Genomic DNA, 18,170 nt, shown 5'->3' on the forward strand with positions numbered 1-18,170 from the left:
CACATGAACACAGTCAGCGGTGTAAAATGAGCTAAACAGTGCAAAATATCAGTCCAGAATCATTTTTTGGCATCAAAATATAAGAGGTAAATTCCATAAAAAAATAATGTAGAATCTAGAATAGAGTTTGTAAGTGGTATGCATTGCTGGGGGGTGAGTGTCTTGTTCCCCATGTAGTTGTCCATCGTTGCTTGTTTTTTTCTGCATAAGAAACACAAATAAACTGAATTAAGTACACATATAAAATAAAGCAGCACACACACTACAACACTAAATCAATATTACATTATTTGAATTAATTAACAATATACAGTGATCATTTATTTTGACAAAAATGTGTTGTGAGGCGTTTTACAGCGTTAGACGGTTAAACAGCCTTTTAATAGTTAAAAAAAGGACTTTCTGAATTTCTCCTGTATTTAAAAATTGAAAGCGTACAACTATGCCGCGTTATATTCACCTGGACACAGCTCGTCTGTATATTTTTCTCCGCGGAGTTGTCCTTTTTTGAATGAGGAACACAGTTATGGGTTTGTGCCGTTTTTCTCTTAACGAGAACATTCTTATAAACAGACGTGCTAAATTTGGCATGCGCATGATTCACAACACAGAGGAGATTCACGATTGCATCTAGTCAATCAGAAGTAGAACACCGTAAACTGACGCGGCAAAAAAACATGTTTAACATCCACTATAACGAACTCAGCTAACACAAAGTCCCAAATTTGATCTGCGTTAGCTTGTTTATTTTCTGTTACTTACCGGACATTCCTCTGCTGCATCAGCCCCCACATGTTTTCGTCTCAAATGTTCACTTAGGGACGTCGTGCTTCCGTCGTGCCATGGTTTTTGCATATTTTGCAGGTCACCGGTCTTTTCAAGGCATCTAGTGAAGTGCTCCCATACTCGTGAGGTTTTTGTCCGGGGTTTCTCTTGTTTTGTCGCTTCTATTTTTCTTCAGTATTTCTTGTTGATCCGCCATCTCTCATAGCAAGATGAGCGTCAGTAACGTGATACGTCATGAAAACCGAGGGCACTTATTGGCTCGTTTCTTCTTCTACGGCTCCACTGGTAGATCAGTGGCTCATTACTGCCACACACTGGCAGCAAATTTAACAGATTGTAACTGATGTCAGATTGTGGTAAAAAATAGACTTTATGCGGTAAAATATGATTATTAAACAACTAATCAATGACTAAAAAAGTTGTTAACTATTTTAATAATCGATTATAATCGATTAAATCGATTAGTTGTTTCAGCTCTAAAATGAACAATCCATCATGTGACTAGTCGGGCCTGTATTGGCGTTTTCACATCTGGGCAAGCACGGATTGGACTGTGCGGCATTTGTCCGGGTCCTGCACCAGTAGGTTTTGTTCACACACACTTCTCATGAACGGGGAAATCTCCTAGCTAGTGGGCTGGGCCAAATAAAGCACAGAGAAAGTCAGCGGTGACTCCCGTAAACAATGGCTGTGCAGCTTAAATCTCTTTGTGTGTTTCTGTGTGTGTGTGCTCCTCACAGCAGTGAGGAGCGACACCGCTTCAGTCAGAGGCGACATTGACTAAACAGTATCCATGATAATGAATTGCGCATGCAAGAAGGTCCCGCTGCTTGGTTCAATCCGCCAATCGAAGGCTCCCACTAATGGTAGGCATGTTTTTGAACCGGCCAATCAGTTGGTAATGGGTGTGTTGGACCTGTTCAGCCCAAAGCAGACCTTCTTGGTATGTGGGCTGAAAATTAGTGCAGAAAATTACAAGACTACCTAGATATGGACACTTTAAAAACTACCCAGTCTGGTCCATGCTGGCCCAGATGAGAAAGCACCATAAGTGACCATTTTGGAGGAACCAGTTTAAGGTGGTGTTTTAGAGCCATTTGCGTTAACACGAAGTGCACATTGCGCAATGATGAGTATGCAGGGTGGGTTTGAGTGAGTAAAGCTTGGTTTATGCTTGACGCATTCACTTTCCGCGCGGTGATGCGGCTCGCGGCTGGAACGCGCTTCACAACTCGCAGCGTTTATGGTTTGTGCGGCTCGTCTCTGCGGTGAGCCAATATTCTCCCAAACTGAACGGGGCAGCATGGAGCTCTACAGCATGCATCCAACACTACACCATAGTAGAAGTAGAAATCACTGTTTACAACATGGTATTTCAGCATTTTTAACAGCGTTCTCGTCTTTTCCGACAGTGCGAGCTATTTCTCTCCAAGAATTATTAACAACATTTTGATCACGGTGATCTCTGAGAGCTGAATCATACAAATGTCTGTATTTACGAACCTCTGCCATGCCGGTCCGCCATGTTTTTCCGCGTCCGACCGTCCGCGTGGTTAGAAATTTTCCGAGGTGCGCGTTGCGGAAATCTTGGGCCATGCGGAGACGCGGTGGAGGGGCGTGGTTGTTAAAATGACGCAAAATGACGCAACTTTTCCGCGCGGAGCCGTGCGGACCTCGCGGACGCGTCAAGCATAAGCCAACCTTAAGAAGAAACAATGGCTGCCAGGATTTGATAATCTGATCATCATCACCTGACACCACTTCTTTTTTTTTTGTTTATCAAGAGCACATATAAACTTATATACATTGTATTGTATGCATCTTACATGACATATTTTCTCAAACATTTCTTTTCCAATCTTTTTAACTTTAAGAGAAATTAAAAAAAAATCATACCAACAGAAGAACATAATATTGAAGAAACAACGTTAAGAATAGTAAATAAATACATAAATAAATAAACAAAATTGAAAAATAAATAAATACAAAGGGGAAGGGGGGAGCTAAAATCCAATGTCTACCTAAAAAAAAGGAATAAGTGTCAGATTCTTTTCAATATAGTCGCAGGATGGGTAAATTGCTTCGCACTAAGGAAAATATTTGAGATATTCCAGAAAGGGTGTCCACTTGTGGATAAATTCTGAAGAACTACCTTTCACTGTGAGTGAGATCTTCTCCACCTTCAAGAATGTCCGGACAGTGTTAAGCCATTGCAATGCAGATGGAAGCGTGGGAGATTTCCAAAGAAGTAAAATACACCGTCTAGCAAGAAGGGAGCAAAAGGCCACAATCTCATTTTGCTGAGGAGTTATATTAAGAGGCGTCTTTGGAACTCCAAAAATGGCTATTAAAGCGTCTTCTCGGATTTGTATTCCAAAAACCCCCGAAAGTACAGAAAAGAAATCACTCCAAAACTTGTTCAAACTTGGACAGGTAAAAAAACATATGGCTAAGATTGCAAGGGGAGGTGTGACATCTGTCACATTGATCTATAATTGAAGAAAAATTTTTAGATAAACGGGATTTTGAGAAATGGACTCTATTTATCACTTTAAATTGTATAAGCTGTAGCCTAGCACATGGTGTACTTGAACGCATGATAAGATTCACCTTATCCCACCATGATTCACACAGTTCGAGACCTAATTCATGCTCCCAGGCGGTTCTGATTTTACCTGATGAATCAGATTACCTGACACCTCTTCTAATTTTGACCTTTCACCATACTGGGACTTTTTTCTGTGGTACAATGCGTACCTGTAAAATTTCCTGGTATTTATTAGTCCAAATCTCTGAGATTTCTGAAAAAACATATCTGTGTTCAAAAAAGAACCAAATAATGGAATTGGATAACAAACACAGATAATTTTTAACAAAGATGTTCAAACCGCCCGCAGCACAGTCAGAGTCGCTTGAATAGAATAGATAATTATTCCCACAGTGGGGAAAATCACTCCTTACAACAGTATAGGGCTGGGCGATATGGCAAAAATAGAATATCACGATTTTTCCAATATTTTATCACGATTTCGATTTTATCACGATTTTTTAATCCATGAATAGCATAACTTCAATTGCGTATTAAAGAAGAGAAACATCGAATAAACAAACATTTATTCATATTAGGGATAATCAACAGAGTGCTAACACACTTATATTTTAAACTTACACCAGAGATGATAAAAGCCCTGAGAGAAACAATTACAAAAATCAGTTTTTCTCATTTTTCAAGTAACTTAACATAAATTAAAATCGTAAACATATTTAAAGTGCAAACATGTCAATTGCAAACGTATTGTGTAAACATTAACTTGTTCAAAATACTATGTAGCTCCCAGTTGCTCATGTAGTGGATAGTTAAGCTCAAATACGGCTCTGAGGTGCGGCTGGACCAGAGATCGCTTGTGGTAGCAAAAAACTGCGCATTCTGAATATTTTCTGCAACTCTCACTTTGCATTCAGCGTACATGCGTGGAATGGTGGTGTTCGAAAAATACTTGCGGCTGGAAAACTCGTAGGGCGGATTCAATGTTTTTATCATTTTTTTAAATCCCGCTCCTACCGTTCGCACGGGAGACAAATCTTTAACCAAGTGGTACGTCACTGCATCCGTCACACTGTTCCATCGTCTGCTGTCTCTGTCGTAAGGAGTGAGTTTTGTGAGTGTTTCTGTTAGCATTTGCTGCCTGGAAGAAGCACTAGCCGCTGCAGCCGCAGGCTTTTTAGCTTTAGCTGCCAGCTGGCTCTCATTGTATTGTTTGGGATGCCTTCTTTTCAAGTGATTAAAAAGTTTGTGGTGTTGCCATCACTTGCCTTGACGCTCTCCTTGCAAACTTTGCAAATGACGTTTCGCTGCTCTTTGTCATCTGGTGAAAAACCAAACCAGTTCCATATAATGGATAGGGATGGGTACCTTTGACATTTGAATCGATCCGGTACTAATTCCCGGTACCTACGAAACGATACCGGTACTTAATGGTACCAATTTTAGATACTTTTGAGTGTTTCATATTTTAAATCTCTTTTATAATTAAATATATACTTTTCTCAATATACAACAATATTTGATAAATATCACGATAAATAACATTCAACTGTTTGTATTTTAACATCGTCCATGTAGTTTTATAAGCTGATAATTAAACTGAAGCAAACATATTTACTGTGAACTAAATTTACTGTGTATCTTCATTCCTTTTGCCATCCTTTTTCATTTGATTTTTCCTACTGGGAAGTTAGAATTTCCGAGGAGAAAGCGAATGCACCATTAGCTGATAACAACGGTGGCAATGGAAGCTAACATATCAAGCTAACGTTATCTTTAACAGTTTATTTAGCTGCTGGAGCAGATTAAAACGATGATGCCTCACACTTAGATCGCTGGTTTCATCTTCACCCAATCACCCGTCGCATTTAGTAAAGTGAAGCCAAACTTTAGAGCGCGTTCATGTTCATCTAGTCGGAAATTCGGAGTTCCGAGGAGAAAGCGAACGCACCATTAGCGAAATGGAAGCTAACATATCAAGGTAACATTATCTTACATTTTATTTACCTACCAGAGCAGATTAAGATGAGGATGTCTTACTTAGATCGTTGTATGTTGCTGGTTTCATCATCACCCAGTTACCCATCACATTTAGTGAAGTGGACCCAAGCGTTAAAGTGCGTTCTTTCTACCATGCTGCTCTGTTTACAACTCGCCCGCAGGGACCGACGACATAACGCTCTTGCGTATGCGCAGCTTTCTTGGCAAGTTCTTGTTATGAAGGACGGGTACCGAAACGAGGCACCGTTTGAAATGACGTGAATCGGTGCTCAGTCGGTACTATAGAAAAGGCGTTCCTCTTCGGAATGAAAACCTCGTTGTCGCTCTCAGCCGCGGCTGAAGCCATGATTGTTAACACACAGGTGAAAACAAGCGGGGCACTAATATATTACTATGACTCACTCTGATTGGTTAAGGGTCAAACAAAGGCGTGTCATTCGCCTGGGGGTAAGTTCCCTTTTCATTCAGAGGCAGAAATTCAACAGCAGAGCTGTGAATCGTGATAAAAAGGTCTCTCAAAAATGACAGACCTTCAGATGTGTAGATCGTAAAACAGTCTAAAATCGTCATATCGCCCAGCCCTACAACAGAACATACACTTAGAAAAAAAGAAGCAGAAAAACAAGCAATTATTGTAACCTTCAACCACTAAAATCAATGAATAAACTAAAAACTTGGGTTTCCAGATATATGCATCATAAAGGACACTGACATACTAATGTACATCAGTGCACAAGTATTGAACACATTCTGAATATTGCATTGATGTCTTTGTATAACAGAGCCATTATACACGTTTACTGCAGAGGGGATGAACGACCTATGGTAGCGGTCTGTTTTGCATCTTGGATGTCTCAGTATGCCACTGAAGGAGCTGTCCAATGCCTCCACAGTGCAATGCAGTGGGTGAGAGGTTTTTTAAGATGGAGGTCATCTCCACCATCATCCTCCTTTCACTCATCTCCTCTACTGAATGTAGTTGGCAGCTGGGAATTAACTTTGAAGAACCTCAGCCTCCTCAGGACGAGGGGACGGCTTTGGCCCTTCTTATACAGAGCATCTGTGTTGTTGGACCAGTTTAGTTTACTGCTCAGGTGAACACCTCGGTACTTAAAGGTATTCAACACCTACATGTCTGCATCCTGGATGTTTACTGGTGACTGAGGAGTAGTGTTTCTCTGGAAGTCAATCACCATCTCCTTTGTCTTACTGGTGTTCAAGCAAACACCAGTCAATAAAGTCTACGATGACTGACCTGTACTTCAGGTCATTCCCTACCGACACACAGCCAAGTCATCTGAGAACTTCTGGATGTGACAGCGCTGCCGCTGTTGTAGGTGAAATCCGAGGTGTAGAAGGGGAATAACAAACCTTTCTTTTCACTGCAAGTCAAAGCATTAGGAAACGGCCGCGGAACATCCAAAATTTTCTCTCTCTGAGCCTCAAAACCTGGTTGAGCTGGAGAAAGTTTTCTGTTGTTCCATCTAGCTGTTAGGGAACCATTTGAGTTTGCAGGCAGTTTATTTGGTGTTGAACAGTTTGCTCGTCCAGTTAGCTTAGCCTCAGCACGGCTATGGCTACTTCTGTCTCTGCTTCTCCGTCTCCTATCTCTTGCTCTCTGTGTCAGACGTTTAGTTACTCCTCTGCCTCCTTTAGTGATAATGGTATGTGTAATAAATGTAGCATTTTTGTAGCTTTGGGGGCGAGGGTGTCGGAATTGGAGTCCCGGCTCTGCGCTGTTGAAAAACCTGTAAACAGCTGTAGCTACTTAGCTAGCGCGGGGCTAACTAGCTCAGAACAACCCTGTAGCGGTCCTCCAGCAGAACCCGAGCAGCCGGAACCTCAGGCCGGCTGGGTGACAGTACGCAGGAAGCATAGAACCCAGCCCGTGGGCCACCACCAACCCGTCCACGTTTCTAACTGATTTTCCCCGCTCAGTGATGCACCCACTGACAAGCAGACTCTGATCATTGGCAGCTCCATAGTCAGAAACGTGGCATTAGAGACTCCAGCAACCATAGTTAAATGTTTACCTGGGGCCAGAGTGGGCGACATTAAATCTTACCTGAAACTGCTGGCTAAGGATAAGCGTAAATACAGTAAGACTGTTATTCACGCAGGCGGTAACGACACCTGGTTACGCCAATCGGAGGTCACTACAATTAATGTTGCTTCGGTGTGCAAGTTTGCCAAAACAATGTCGGACTCCGTAATTTTCTCTGGCCCCCTGCCTGATCGGACCAGTGACGACATGTTTAGCTGCATGCTGTCCTTCAACCGCTGGTTGTTTAGGTGGTGTCCTGAAAATAGCGTGGGCTACATTGATAATTGGAAAACTTTTCCTGGTCTGACGCGAAGAGACGGCATCCATCCCTCTTTGGATGGAGCAGCTCTTCTTTCTAGAAACATGCCCAGTTTTATTAGTCCTCCATGACAACCCAGGGTCCAGACCAGGAAGCAGAGTCGTAGCTTAACACACCCCTCTGCAGCTTCTGTACTGTTACCCACCCACTACCCCATAGAGACAGTGTCCTGCCCACGGCCAAAATCACACAGATTAAATATCAGGCTTAATAAAGCAAATCATGGAAATCTCATAAATATTAGAACAAATTCAACTGAGCAGAAAATTAGAAAAATTAAATGTGGGTTGTTGAACATTAGATCCATTTTTTCTAAGACTTTGTTAGTTAACGACTTGATTTGTGATAATCAGATCTCTTTGCTCTCTCTCTCACAGAATCCTGGCAGCAAAAAGAGGACTATGTTAATTTAAACGAGTCGACTCCTTCAAATTATTTAAAGAGCAAGTAACGTCTAAATTAACTTTTTTTTGCTGATGAACTGAATAAATGAGTGTCTATTAGTGTTTTAAATGTGTGCATTCTTTATTTTAGCATTTTGGTGCATTTTCTTTAAAAATTAAAAATTCTGTCTAAAAACCACAGTAATGCGCCACCTTCAGCTGAAAACATAGAATTTGAGTCATTTTGAATAAATTTTAGCCAATGGCTAAAGAGTAAAGTACTACGTAAACCAGTAGAGTACTACGTAGCAGCTCCGTGCCAAAGTTATAAAAGCATCGAGCGTCTCGGCCACGCCCTGTGGCGAGTTGGGAGTTGGATTTGCAAGCGAGCATAGGAGGTCAGCGGTAGTTCAGCATTAGCATATAGCATTAGCATATCCTAGTCTTTAGCATATCTTTTAGTGTTATAAATACTTTTTTAGTGTTAGATTTGGCTGTTGGATATTGTAGTTTAGTTAGTGTTTGGCTGTTAGTGTAATTGGGAAAGTATTTCGGGTTTAGTGTTCCATATCGTCTTAGTATTGGTGAGTAGGTGTAGTGTAGTATGCTTGCGGTGACTCTGTGGGCATTTTACCCGCGATTCTGCACACCTCCGTTTGAAGAGGGAGGCTGCCCACCGTGGCTCTTCCGCGATTTAGATGCAGCCCACCGACTCTGCTCCCCCACCACGGCGGGCTCCAGTCTGAGGTGAGTCAGCTAAATAAACGTTTTAACATCTTCTAAAGACAATTCCCTACCTAAATGCAAAGTCTGAGAGACGTGGTTCACTTCCTTTAGCTAGTCAGTCGGCAATTCTGCAACAGTGGCTCTAACTGACGCAGCACTTGACAGACAGCATTACAGCGTGAAATCCAGCTTGTGAACAGGTTCTGTAAGGAATTCTGTTCAGGAGGTCGCATTTCAGGCTCTCCACATCATATGTGACTGACTTTTACGTTATAACGATCACACACTAGGAATGTTATAAAGCACCTATATAGGACAGTTTCTTTTGTATATTATCTGACTTTATAAACTCCCAACAACAATGTGCTTATTTTTTTTTCAGGCTAAATCTACCCAAGACACTGGCTGTCAGACTGATTTAGCTGCAACAATGCACTTGTCCAGGCAGACGTGAAGCCTTACCTGTAGCAAAGGTGAATTATTTTTAATAATCTTCTATGTAAACATTTTATTATCACCTTCTAGTTTTAATTTGTTTTACAGATTATTTTTACACGTGATTTTATGCTCTTTTAAACATTTATAAATGTGCTGCTTCTTTGTTTTTACATAGCCAGCCAGAATGGAGTTCACAGCCGCAGTGTGTCTGGTGACCCACGGGGACCATGATGAAAATTCATCTTCCAGAAGGTCCCAGAGCGTCCAGACCCCCTGAAAAGACCAAGATGTGAGGTGTCTGCTGTTGATTCCAGCTTCCACCTCAGTGACAGTGCAAGCTCAGTGAACTGTTCCAAGGTTAAAAAAAAATAAAACATTTCAGAATTTTTAAGATATTAACAATTAAATAAGTATGTGATTACATCATGACATCATGACGGAGGCTACTGATTCTGCCCGTGACACTTGGTGGTGACGTGTGAGCTGATTCTCCTGGTAAATAACTTTTACATTAAATATTTTGTTTTTGCTATCAAAAGTAAATTAACTATTAACCTGCATTATTGCAGGACACTCAGCAAAATATGGACTCTACACCATGAGGCAGGCACACGTTAATATTCTATAAGAGCACATAAGGTGAGCAACACCACATATTATTGTACACTGTCCTGAATTTGTTTTCTTTCTTCATCTCATTAGCCTGGCTGATCACCTGATAACCCCTGTCATCTGGTTATGACAGCATGAGGATGTCCTCACACACCTGTAACCTATCAGCTCATCTGGCAGAATAGAGAGAGAAGAGACAACACCACATCTCCTGTTCCTGGAAAGCCTTCAGCCATCCTTCGATGACTGAGAACCTCCATCAGCTCTGTCTCCTGTCTGCCTACAATTATTATAATAAATATTGTGTTTGACAAGTTTTTTGTGCTGCCAAATATCTCATTTAGATTCGTTTTGATATTTTAATGGATATTTATAAATTACATTGAATATCACATTTTTGTTGCATGTTTAACTAGCTATTGTGATTAATTAAACTAGCACCTCGCTGTTAAAAGCTCGTTTTAATTTCAAGCATGTTTAAGTATTTATGGACATGAACAAAAACAGGAAATATATAAATTGAGATTTATTTAATTAATATAACAAATAAGGGGGAAAGAGTCATTGAAAGGCACGTTCTTCTGAAAGTTCCTGATCCTGATGACACCAGCAGAGGAGACCAGCTGCAGACACCAGAGACCAGCTGCAGACACCAGAGGACCTAGAACCAAGAGAGCAGCTGTTATCAGTAAATAAATAAAGAAATCAGGGCAGTTTTAGTGGGCTGAACACATTACAGAATAATTTTCTCATGGGGTATTTTCATAACTTTATATGCAGCAGACTGTAACTTGAGCCCAGAGCTACCGGAGAGCTGCTATCCAGCATGTTTCAGTGGATTTTCCTGCTTTAACAGGTTAGATTAGCTGTTAAGCAGCTCAGCTATTTGTTGCTGATTAAAACCAGGTGTGCTGAAGCAGATAAACCTCTAAAACATGCTGAATACTAGCTTTTTAGGGCCGTGGAGACAAACCCTGCAGCTAATCCAATGCTATGGCTAACGGCTACTTACCTTTCAGAGGTGATTCTGTTGGGTCGGTTCTGGGAGTTTCAGGCAACTCACAAGCTCAAAACAATAAGACTCAGGTCCGCTTGTCTCCTCCAAATAGACTTGGTCCCTTTCTTCTCGAGTGTCTGGGTAAGGAGGGGGAGAAACGTCCTCCACTTCTAATAACTGCTCAGAGTGAAGGGAGCTAGCTTCGTCTAGTTAGCCATCGTCTTCGTCACTGCCGCGGCTCCGCCCTCTCGGTCCTCCAGGCAACGCCTACTAATGTTGCATTTTTTAAAATTGATACATGGGTGGAGAAGGACTCCGAGGCTCAATTGACCCGCTCTTTAAATCATCATTTTGCTCGAAGTACAGGGCAAGGAGGAGGAGTAGCAACCATTTTTCATTCAGACTTATTAATCAGTCCCTTACCAATTAATAGCTACAGTTTGTTCGTCGTCGTCGTCTTCCTCCACTTATCCGGGTCTGGGTTGCGGGGGCAGCATCCCAACTAGGGAGCTCCAGACCGTCCTCTCCCCGGCCTTCTCCACCAGCTCCTCCGGCAGGACCCCAAGGTTCGTTCGAACATCTTATTCTTAGTTTTCCTAATCCAGATTGCAAAAGTGTAAAACCACTCTTGTTTGTAGTTTTATATCGTCCACCAGGCCCTTACTCAGAGTTTTTGGATCAGATCTCTGATTTTTTATCTGATTTGGTGCTAAATACTGATAAGGTCATTGTAGTGGGGGATTTTAACATTCATGTGGACATTGAAAATGATAGCCTCAATGTAGCCTTCAGTAATATCCTAGACTCAATTGGTTTTACTCAAAGAATACATAGCTCCACCCACTGCTGCCACCATACATTGGACCTTGTGCTGACTTATGGCATAGAGTGTGAGGAAATAACGATCTTTCCACATAATCCAGTCCTCTTGGACCACTTTCTGATAACCTTTGAGTTTTTTATAACTGAGTTCTTGAGACATGAAAGTAAATTTCACTATAGTCGGTCTCTATCTGACAACGCAGTTGCATCTTTTGAATCAACTGTTCCATCTTTACTGTCCTCAGCATCTCAGAGGAACGTAGCAGAGGGCAATATTTTCAGTTCTAGCCCCTCACAAATTGATGCCTTAGTTCATCATGTTAATTCCTCTTTACGTGTGGCATTAGATGATGTTGCCCCTTTAAAAAAGAAGGTAATTAGGGACAGGAAGTTGGCTCCCTGGTTAAATTCTCATTTACGAGCCTTAAAACAAAACTTTAGGAAATTGGAGAGAACATGGCACTCTACGCACCATGAGGAGGCCTACCTATCCTGGAAAAATAGTCTTGTGCTTTATAAAAATAAGCTTCGACAAACTAGAACTGCTTATTTCTCAGCATTAATTGAGGAGAATAAGCATAATCCTAAATTTCTTTTCAGTACAGTTGCTAAACTTCATTAAGTATTTTCTGTCAAGTGACCTTGGGTGTTCTGAAAGGCACTTTTAAATAAAATGTATTATTATTAAACTTACACAGAATCATAGCTCTGAGCCATCTATTCCCTTAACCCTCAGCAGCAATGACTTCATGGGATTTTTTACAAGTAAAATTAATTCTATTAGAAACAAAATCTTTAACATCCTCCCTAATGCAATTTCTTCTTCCTCGGTAAGTGAGGCAGCATCAGAGGTGACTGTAGAACCTCATCTGTGCTTGAACCGTTTTGATCCAGTTGAGCTTTCAGAGTTATCAAAAATATTAGCTTCATCTAAACCTTCAACTTGCATTTTAGATCCATTCCCAACCAAATTAGAAGCATTTCCTTTGGTTACTGCCCCCATTCTAGATATAATCAATCTATCCTTAGTAAATGGATATGTACCACAGGATTTTAAGGTTGCTGTAATAAAACCTTCACTTAAGAAGCCTTCTCTGGATCCAGATGACCCAATGAATTATAGACCAATATCTAACCTTCCATTTTTATCCAAAGTCCTGGAGAAAATAGTGGCCATCCAAGTATGTGAGCATTTAAACACTAATGCTCTGTTTGAGGAATTTCAGTCTGGTTTTAGAGAGTATCACAGCACTGAAACTGCGTTAGTGAGAGTTACAAATGATATTCTCATGGCCTCAGATAAGAATCTTGTGTCTGTTCTGATTGGCTTAATGAACTGACCTGAATTGGAATGTTTATTATGTGAAGTGCCTTGAGATGACTTGTCGTGATTTGGCGCTATATAAATAAAATTGAATTGAATTGAAGTTAGAAGTTAACCCATCAACTAGGGCTGGGCGGTATGGCCTAAAATCATTATCACGATATATTGAGGATTTCACCTCAATAATGATAAATGGACGATAACTACAGGTATGCGCATAAATCAAAAGTTGTCCACTAGATGGGGCTGCCACATGTATCACGTTGAGTCACATTTCTACGTGACTCAAGGTGGTACAGCTTCTTAAAAGTAACATTGCCAAGCTACACGCATCTTTTCATTTTTTTATCATCAAATTTATTGACGGGAAAAATGATTTCAATATAAGTCAGAAATTTCGATAACGATAATTTTTCAGTTTATTTCCCAGTCCTACCATCAACATATAAAAAATGGACATTACCCCCCATTGCTCTCCCTGTTAGATGCTGCTGCTGCTGACTGGAGCATCGCAAAAACGAGGCTTATCTATGGCCACTGGGTTGGCTGGCATACCTGCTGAACACCTAAGGTATGCTAGCAGTAGTTAGCACCACTCCTTGCTATATGCATTTCATAATTTCTTGCTCATGGATGTTTGCCTGATTCAGTGCTAGCTGTTCTGTTGGTCCCAGTGATGAAAGATAAGGGTGGGAGAGGTGGTAGCATGGATACCTATAGGCCTTTTGCTCTGGCTAGCACTCTCTCAAAAGTCTTGGAAAGAATTCTGCTGGACAGAATTAATGACGCCTTAAAAATCACAGCCAAACAGTTTGGCTCTGAGTCTGAGCATGGTACAAACATGTGTATATATGCCCTAAAGGAGATCATGACCAAATACAGAAAACAGAACTCCTCAGTCTCTATGTGCTTCATTCCAGCATTTCATTCATTGTCTCAGTTATTCTTGAACTAGGAATAATCTCGGGCCGGTTCATTTCAAAATCAGGTCTGGATTAGTCCTCAGTTCTGTGAAGCCAATTCGTTGCTGGCTATTTTCCTGTGTTTAAAAAGTCTGTGTGTGTCTTTGCTGTTTTCACCCCGAGGTCGTAAATTTTTATGATTTGGTACGGTCTCATGGTTTTGATGCAAACTTTCTGACATCTTGAGATGGGAGGGGGGCAGGAGTTGTGTCTTTTATCTTATTAAAGAGTCCAGGTGCATGAGCTAATTTAGTAAATAAACAGACCATGTACTCGTAAAATCGATAAGATCGCTAAAACAAGCAGGAGGAAAGAAGATTTACTGATTCCTCCCCAAGGCCAGAGAGAAGAAAGGATGGAACAAAGGAGGGGCAGGTCACCAGAGGAGCAAAGGTAGAAAAGATGGGCAGATTCGGAAAGGAACCAATCAGCAGAGTCTGCCAGGGGATGATCCCAGAGAGGGGATGAGGTAATCCTGAAGAGGAAGATCATGTGACCAGACGTGTAGTCCCAGAAGGGGGGGGGGGGGGCATGGAGATGCACCCCTGAAGAGTACAGAGAGGAGGGAGAGAAGGAAGGAGATAAAAAGGCAGGTAGAGAAAGTTTGAGAGCGCGTGGCTAGGAGCTTGTTCCTCTGAGACAGTTTTTTGATCTTGTCTGTGACCCGCTGCGACAGGATTTTCATTTTTTACCTGTGTTTGGAATAAAATTTGGTTCCCTTTTGTGAGGAACGTAAAAGGTTTCCACGTCTCCGGGGGTCTCCTCATGTCGGTAATCTACAGAGAAAAGGTGAGGTGCTGGTAGTTTACCGATAATCCTAGTCAAAGGTGAATGCTATTAGGTGTTAAAACCATCCTTTGCTACAGTTAAATTAGCTGTTTCCTCAGCATAAAGGAACAGCTGATTAGAGTCTTGACCTGAGGCTTACATGAGCTGAAGGAATAAGAAGTGTGTGTGTTGGTGTAATTTAAAGTCTTCCTTGTGTCCACTTAAAGATTATATTGGTCAGAATTAGAAGCCCTGGGTAATTTGGTGATTTGCTAATCAACTCTCTACAGAGTAAGGGTGTTTGTTGGTACTTAATGCCACGCCCACTATACCGATTACAAGTCAAACCCTGAGATTTTAAAGAGTGAGAGCTAGCCCGGTAAATTGACTTCTAACAGTTATCTTGTTTCAACCATCATTCCTCATAATTTGTTCATTATTGTTCCTAACCCTCAGCCCACGTCTGCCTGCTGCCCGTCCGCTCCCACCGCTCACCTTTCCTGAAGTCCTGGACAATAACCTGTTCGACTCCAAGCCACCACCTTGCCTACAAGCTCACCACCTCCTCAGATCTGACTCCTTCCCTCCCCCTCCAGCCCTCAGCTACCAACAATACAGTAAGCCACAACTCTCCGTTCACATCAGCTACCAGTCTGCAGCCAGTTAATTCCCTCATTTCCAGAATCTCTTGAGCCCGAGATTAGCAAATCAAAGCAAACAGGGTTTATTTAAGGAAAACTAAATCTGAGACTGATTCTCCGTGTCCTGGGTCAAAAAACTCAACCCCAACATGTCAACTATTCATAAAGCTGCTGCAAAGAGGTGTTCCAAGCAGGAGCGCAGATGGGGGGGGGGGGGGGGGGGGGGTTGGGATCTGTCCCCCCAGATTGAGATCGACCCCGATCCATCCTCCGCACTAAGGCCAGAAAGAAAGCAAAATCAGAAGTTAAGCGCTTGAAGCTCCTCTTTCCAATTACATTGAATGCAGCATGATGTAAGCCAACACCGACTCCAGAGGCGCCAAAGTGGTTGCTGCTAGGATGCAGGATGAAGCGAAAAAGGCAAGCAACGATTACTGCGTATTTAAAAAAGACCAACAGTGTAAGTAGGCGGGACCGATCTGTCTGTTTATGCGTGTTGGTTCTAGTTTCAATGCGTTGTTGTCAGTGTTGGGATTTACTCGTTATAAGCGCCAAAGCCTCATTGCTGACTTTAACAAGTCTCATCTACAAATATGATCCCTCATGAAGTTACTATTTTACATCAGAAGATAGTGGAGATGTGGAACCTTCAGGCTGAGCAAAGTTTGGGAGTTTTTAGAGTTTGAAAATCGCTTCCCGCCGAGAGGCTCCCAGTCGGGGAGAGGAGGAGATGCGCGCAGCACGAAGAGCACAAATATTAGATAAACTGTATAATTGCAGGCAGGTCTGGTCTTTGTTGACTGATCACTTTGTCTGGTCATGACTGACTCTGATTATGAAGCAGAATATTGACTCTGATGAAGAAATTCACTTATCCAGCTGGGAAGATTGACGCTGCTGCAGCATCAGACAGCTGGTGCTACAAGAGAGGTGTGTGGAGTTTACAAGCTCCAAACGTTGGGTTTGATGTTGGTTTAGCCTTCTCTGGGACGTGATGGATGTAGAAATGATGGTAAAAACACCGCTAACGTGACAGACGTAGTGACAATGTAAAAGAAAGCCATAGAAAAGAGGCAGATGCTGATGCGTTATGTATGAAATTCAAGTGTGTCACATAATCATAAAAAAGTAAAATATAAAATTTAAAAAGAGCTTTATATATTTATATATAAATAAAAACTTTCCAACTATAATGAAAGTTTCTAAATAACGTAAAAATACGAAGGAACATCTGTTGGTCAGGCTGAAAAGTTTGGTAACCACTGCTCTAAGTGATAAGTGAATATTGTTATTTAAATAACTCCTCCCATGCCTGGGTTTTTGCCTTGGCGACCACCCGAGCCGCATTCCGCTTGGACTGCCGGTACCCATCAGCTACCTCTGGAGTCCCACAGGCCAAAAAGACCTTCAGCTTGACAGCATCCCTAACCGCCGGGGTCCACCAGCGGGTTCGGGGGTTGCCACCACGACAGGCACCTACGATCCTGCGACCACACCTCCGGTCGGCCGCCTCAACAATGGAGGCACGGAACAGGGTCCATTCAGACTCACTGTCCCCCGCCTCCCCCGGAACATTTTGGAAGTTCTGTCGGAGGTGGTAATTGAAGCTCCTTCTGACAGGAGACTCTGCCAGACGTTCCCAGCAGACCCTCGCGATACGTTTGGGCCTGCCTGGTCTGACCGGCATCCTCCCCCACCATCTGAGCCAACTCACCACCAGGTAGTGGTCAGTTGACAGCTCTGCCCCTCTCTTCACCTGAGTGTCCAAGACATGCAGCCGCAGGTGAAACAACAACAAAGTCGATCATCAAGCTGTGGCCTAAGGTATCCTGGTGCCAAGAGCACATATGGACACCTTTAAGTCTGAACATGGTGTTCATTATGGACAATCGACAGCCTGGACCTGGTTCTCTCTTTTGGTCTCTGTTACGAACCCTGAGTTCCCCGGCACTCAGCTTCTACTCCACACCATTTCCTGCACCATTTCCAGGACCACGGAGAGCGCCCGGCTCCCTGGCTTCACTCACGCAGCTGACTCTCATCTGAAATCACCCAGCTGGAGGGGATAAAGATCAGCGCTGCTCAGAGCAGGAGAGAGGCAGAGGAGAACGAAGAGCGAGCGACGAAGAGACGGAGAGAGGAGAGCGAGAGGAGAACGCACAGAGAGAGGACGCAGAGAGAGAGAGAGACGGATTGCGAGAGCGAGAGAGAGGAGCGAGAGACTGAGAGAGAGACTGGAGAGGGGCTGCTGAGAGAAAGACTGAGCTTGAGAACATTTTGGAAACGTGATGGTTGCCCCTGGATGGTTTGATTTCCACCCTCAAGAGAAAACCTTTACAGTTGAACTGGGTTTTCTCTTGCTCTCGATTGAGCTGTTGGTTGTGTGGGTGAGTTGGTTCACCAGTGGACCTTCTGGTAAGGCCTCCGGGCAAACTTCCGTTGTTCCTGGTTCATTTTTAAAACCAGTTAGTTTTAGTTCTCTTTTATGGCTCTTTCAGTTACCTTAAACCCTCAGCATTTGTCTCCTGCAGCGTAAGTTTACTTCCGGTCGGCAAGATGGCGCCTGTGCTTGGCTTCGCCGCTGTCACTGGCAAACTTTTCTCCACTAACCTCCTCTTTTCCACCTTGCTCCTGTCTGCGATCCTCTTCAGTAGTGTCTCTGCTACCATCTCCTATGATCGCCAGACTCTGTTGTCCTTCCGTTCGTTCACGATCGCCCAAGATGCACCGAGGATTTACCATCCTGTTTGTTTACCTGAGCGGCGCGCTGGACCGGAAGCAATCGACGATCCAGAGCTGTGC

At 42.6% G+C, this 18,170-nt stretch overlaps 1 protein-coding gene and 1 long non-coding RNA gene across 5 annotated transcripts in view; one reads left to right on the forward strand and one right to left on the reverse strand.

The window, feature by feature from the left end:
- LOC129157277 (oocyte zinc finger protein XlCOF6-like) overlaps window positions 1-18,170 on the reverse strand; it is a 36,500-nt gene that overhangs the window by 6,480 nt on the left and 11,850 nt on the right. The window lies entirely within an intron of this gene.
- Window positions 9,798-10,168, forward strand: LOC139062220 (uncharacterized). The gene is made up of 2 exons (XR_011515819.1): window positions 9,798-9,881; window positions 9,988-10,168. It is a non-coding gene; the product is annotated as an uncharacterized lncRNA (long non-coding RNA).

The sequence above is a fragment of the Nothobranchius furzeri genome, chromosome 12, assembly GCF_043380555.1.
Source record: "Nothobranchius furzeri strain GRZ-AD chromosome 12, NfurGRZ-RIMD1, whole genome shotgun sequence".
Taxonomy (NCBI): domain Eukaryota; kingdom Metazoa; phylum Chordata; class Actinopteri; order Cyprinodontiformes; family Nothobranchiidae; genus Nothobranchius; species Nothobranchius furzeri.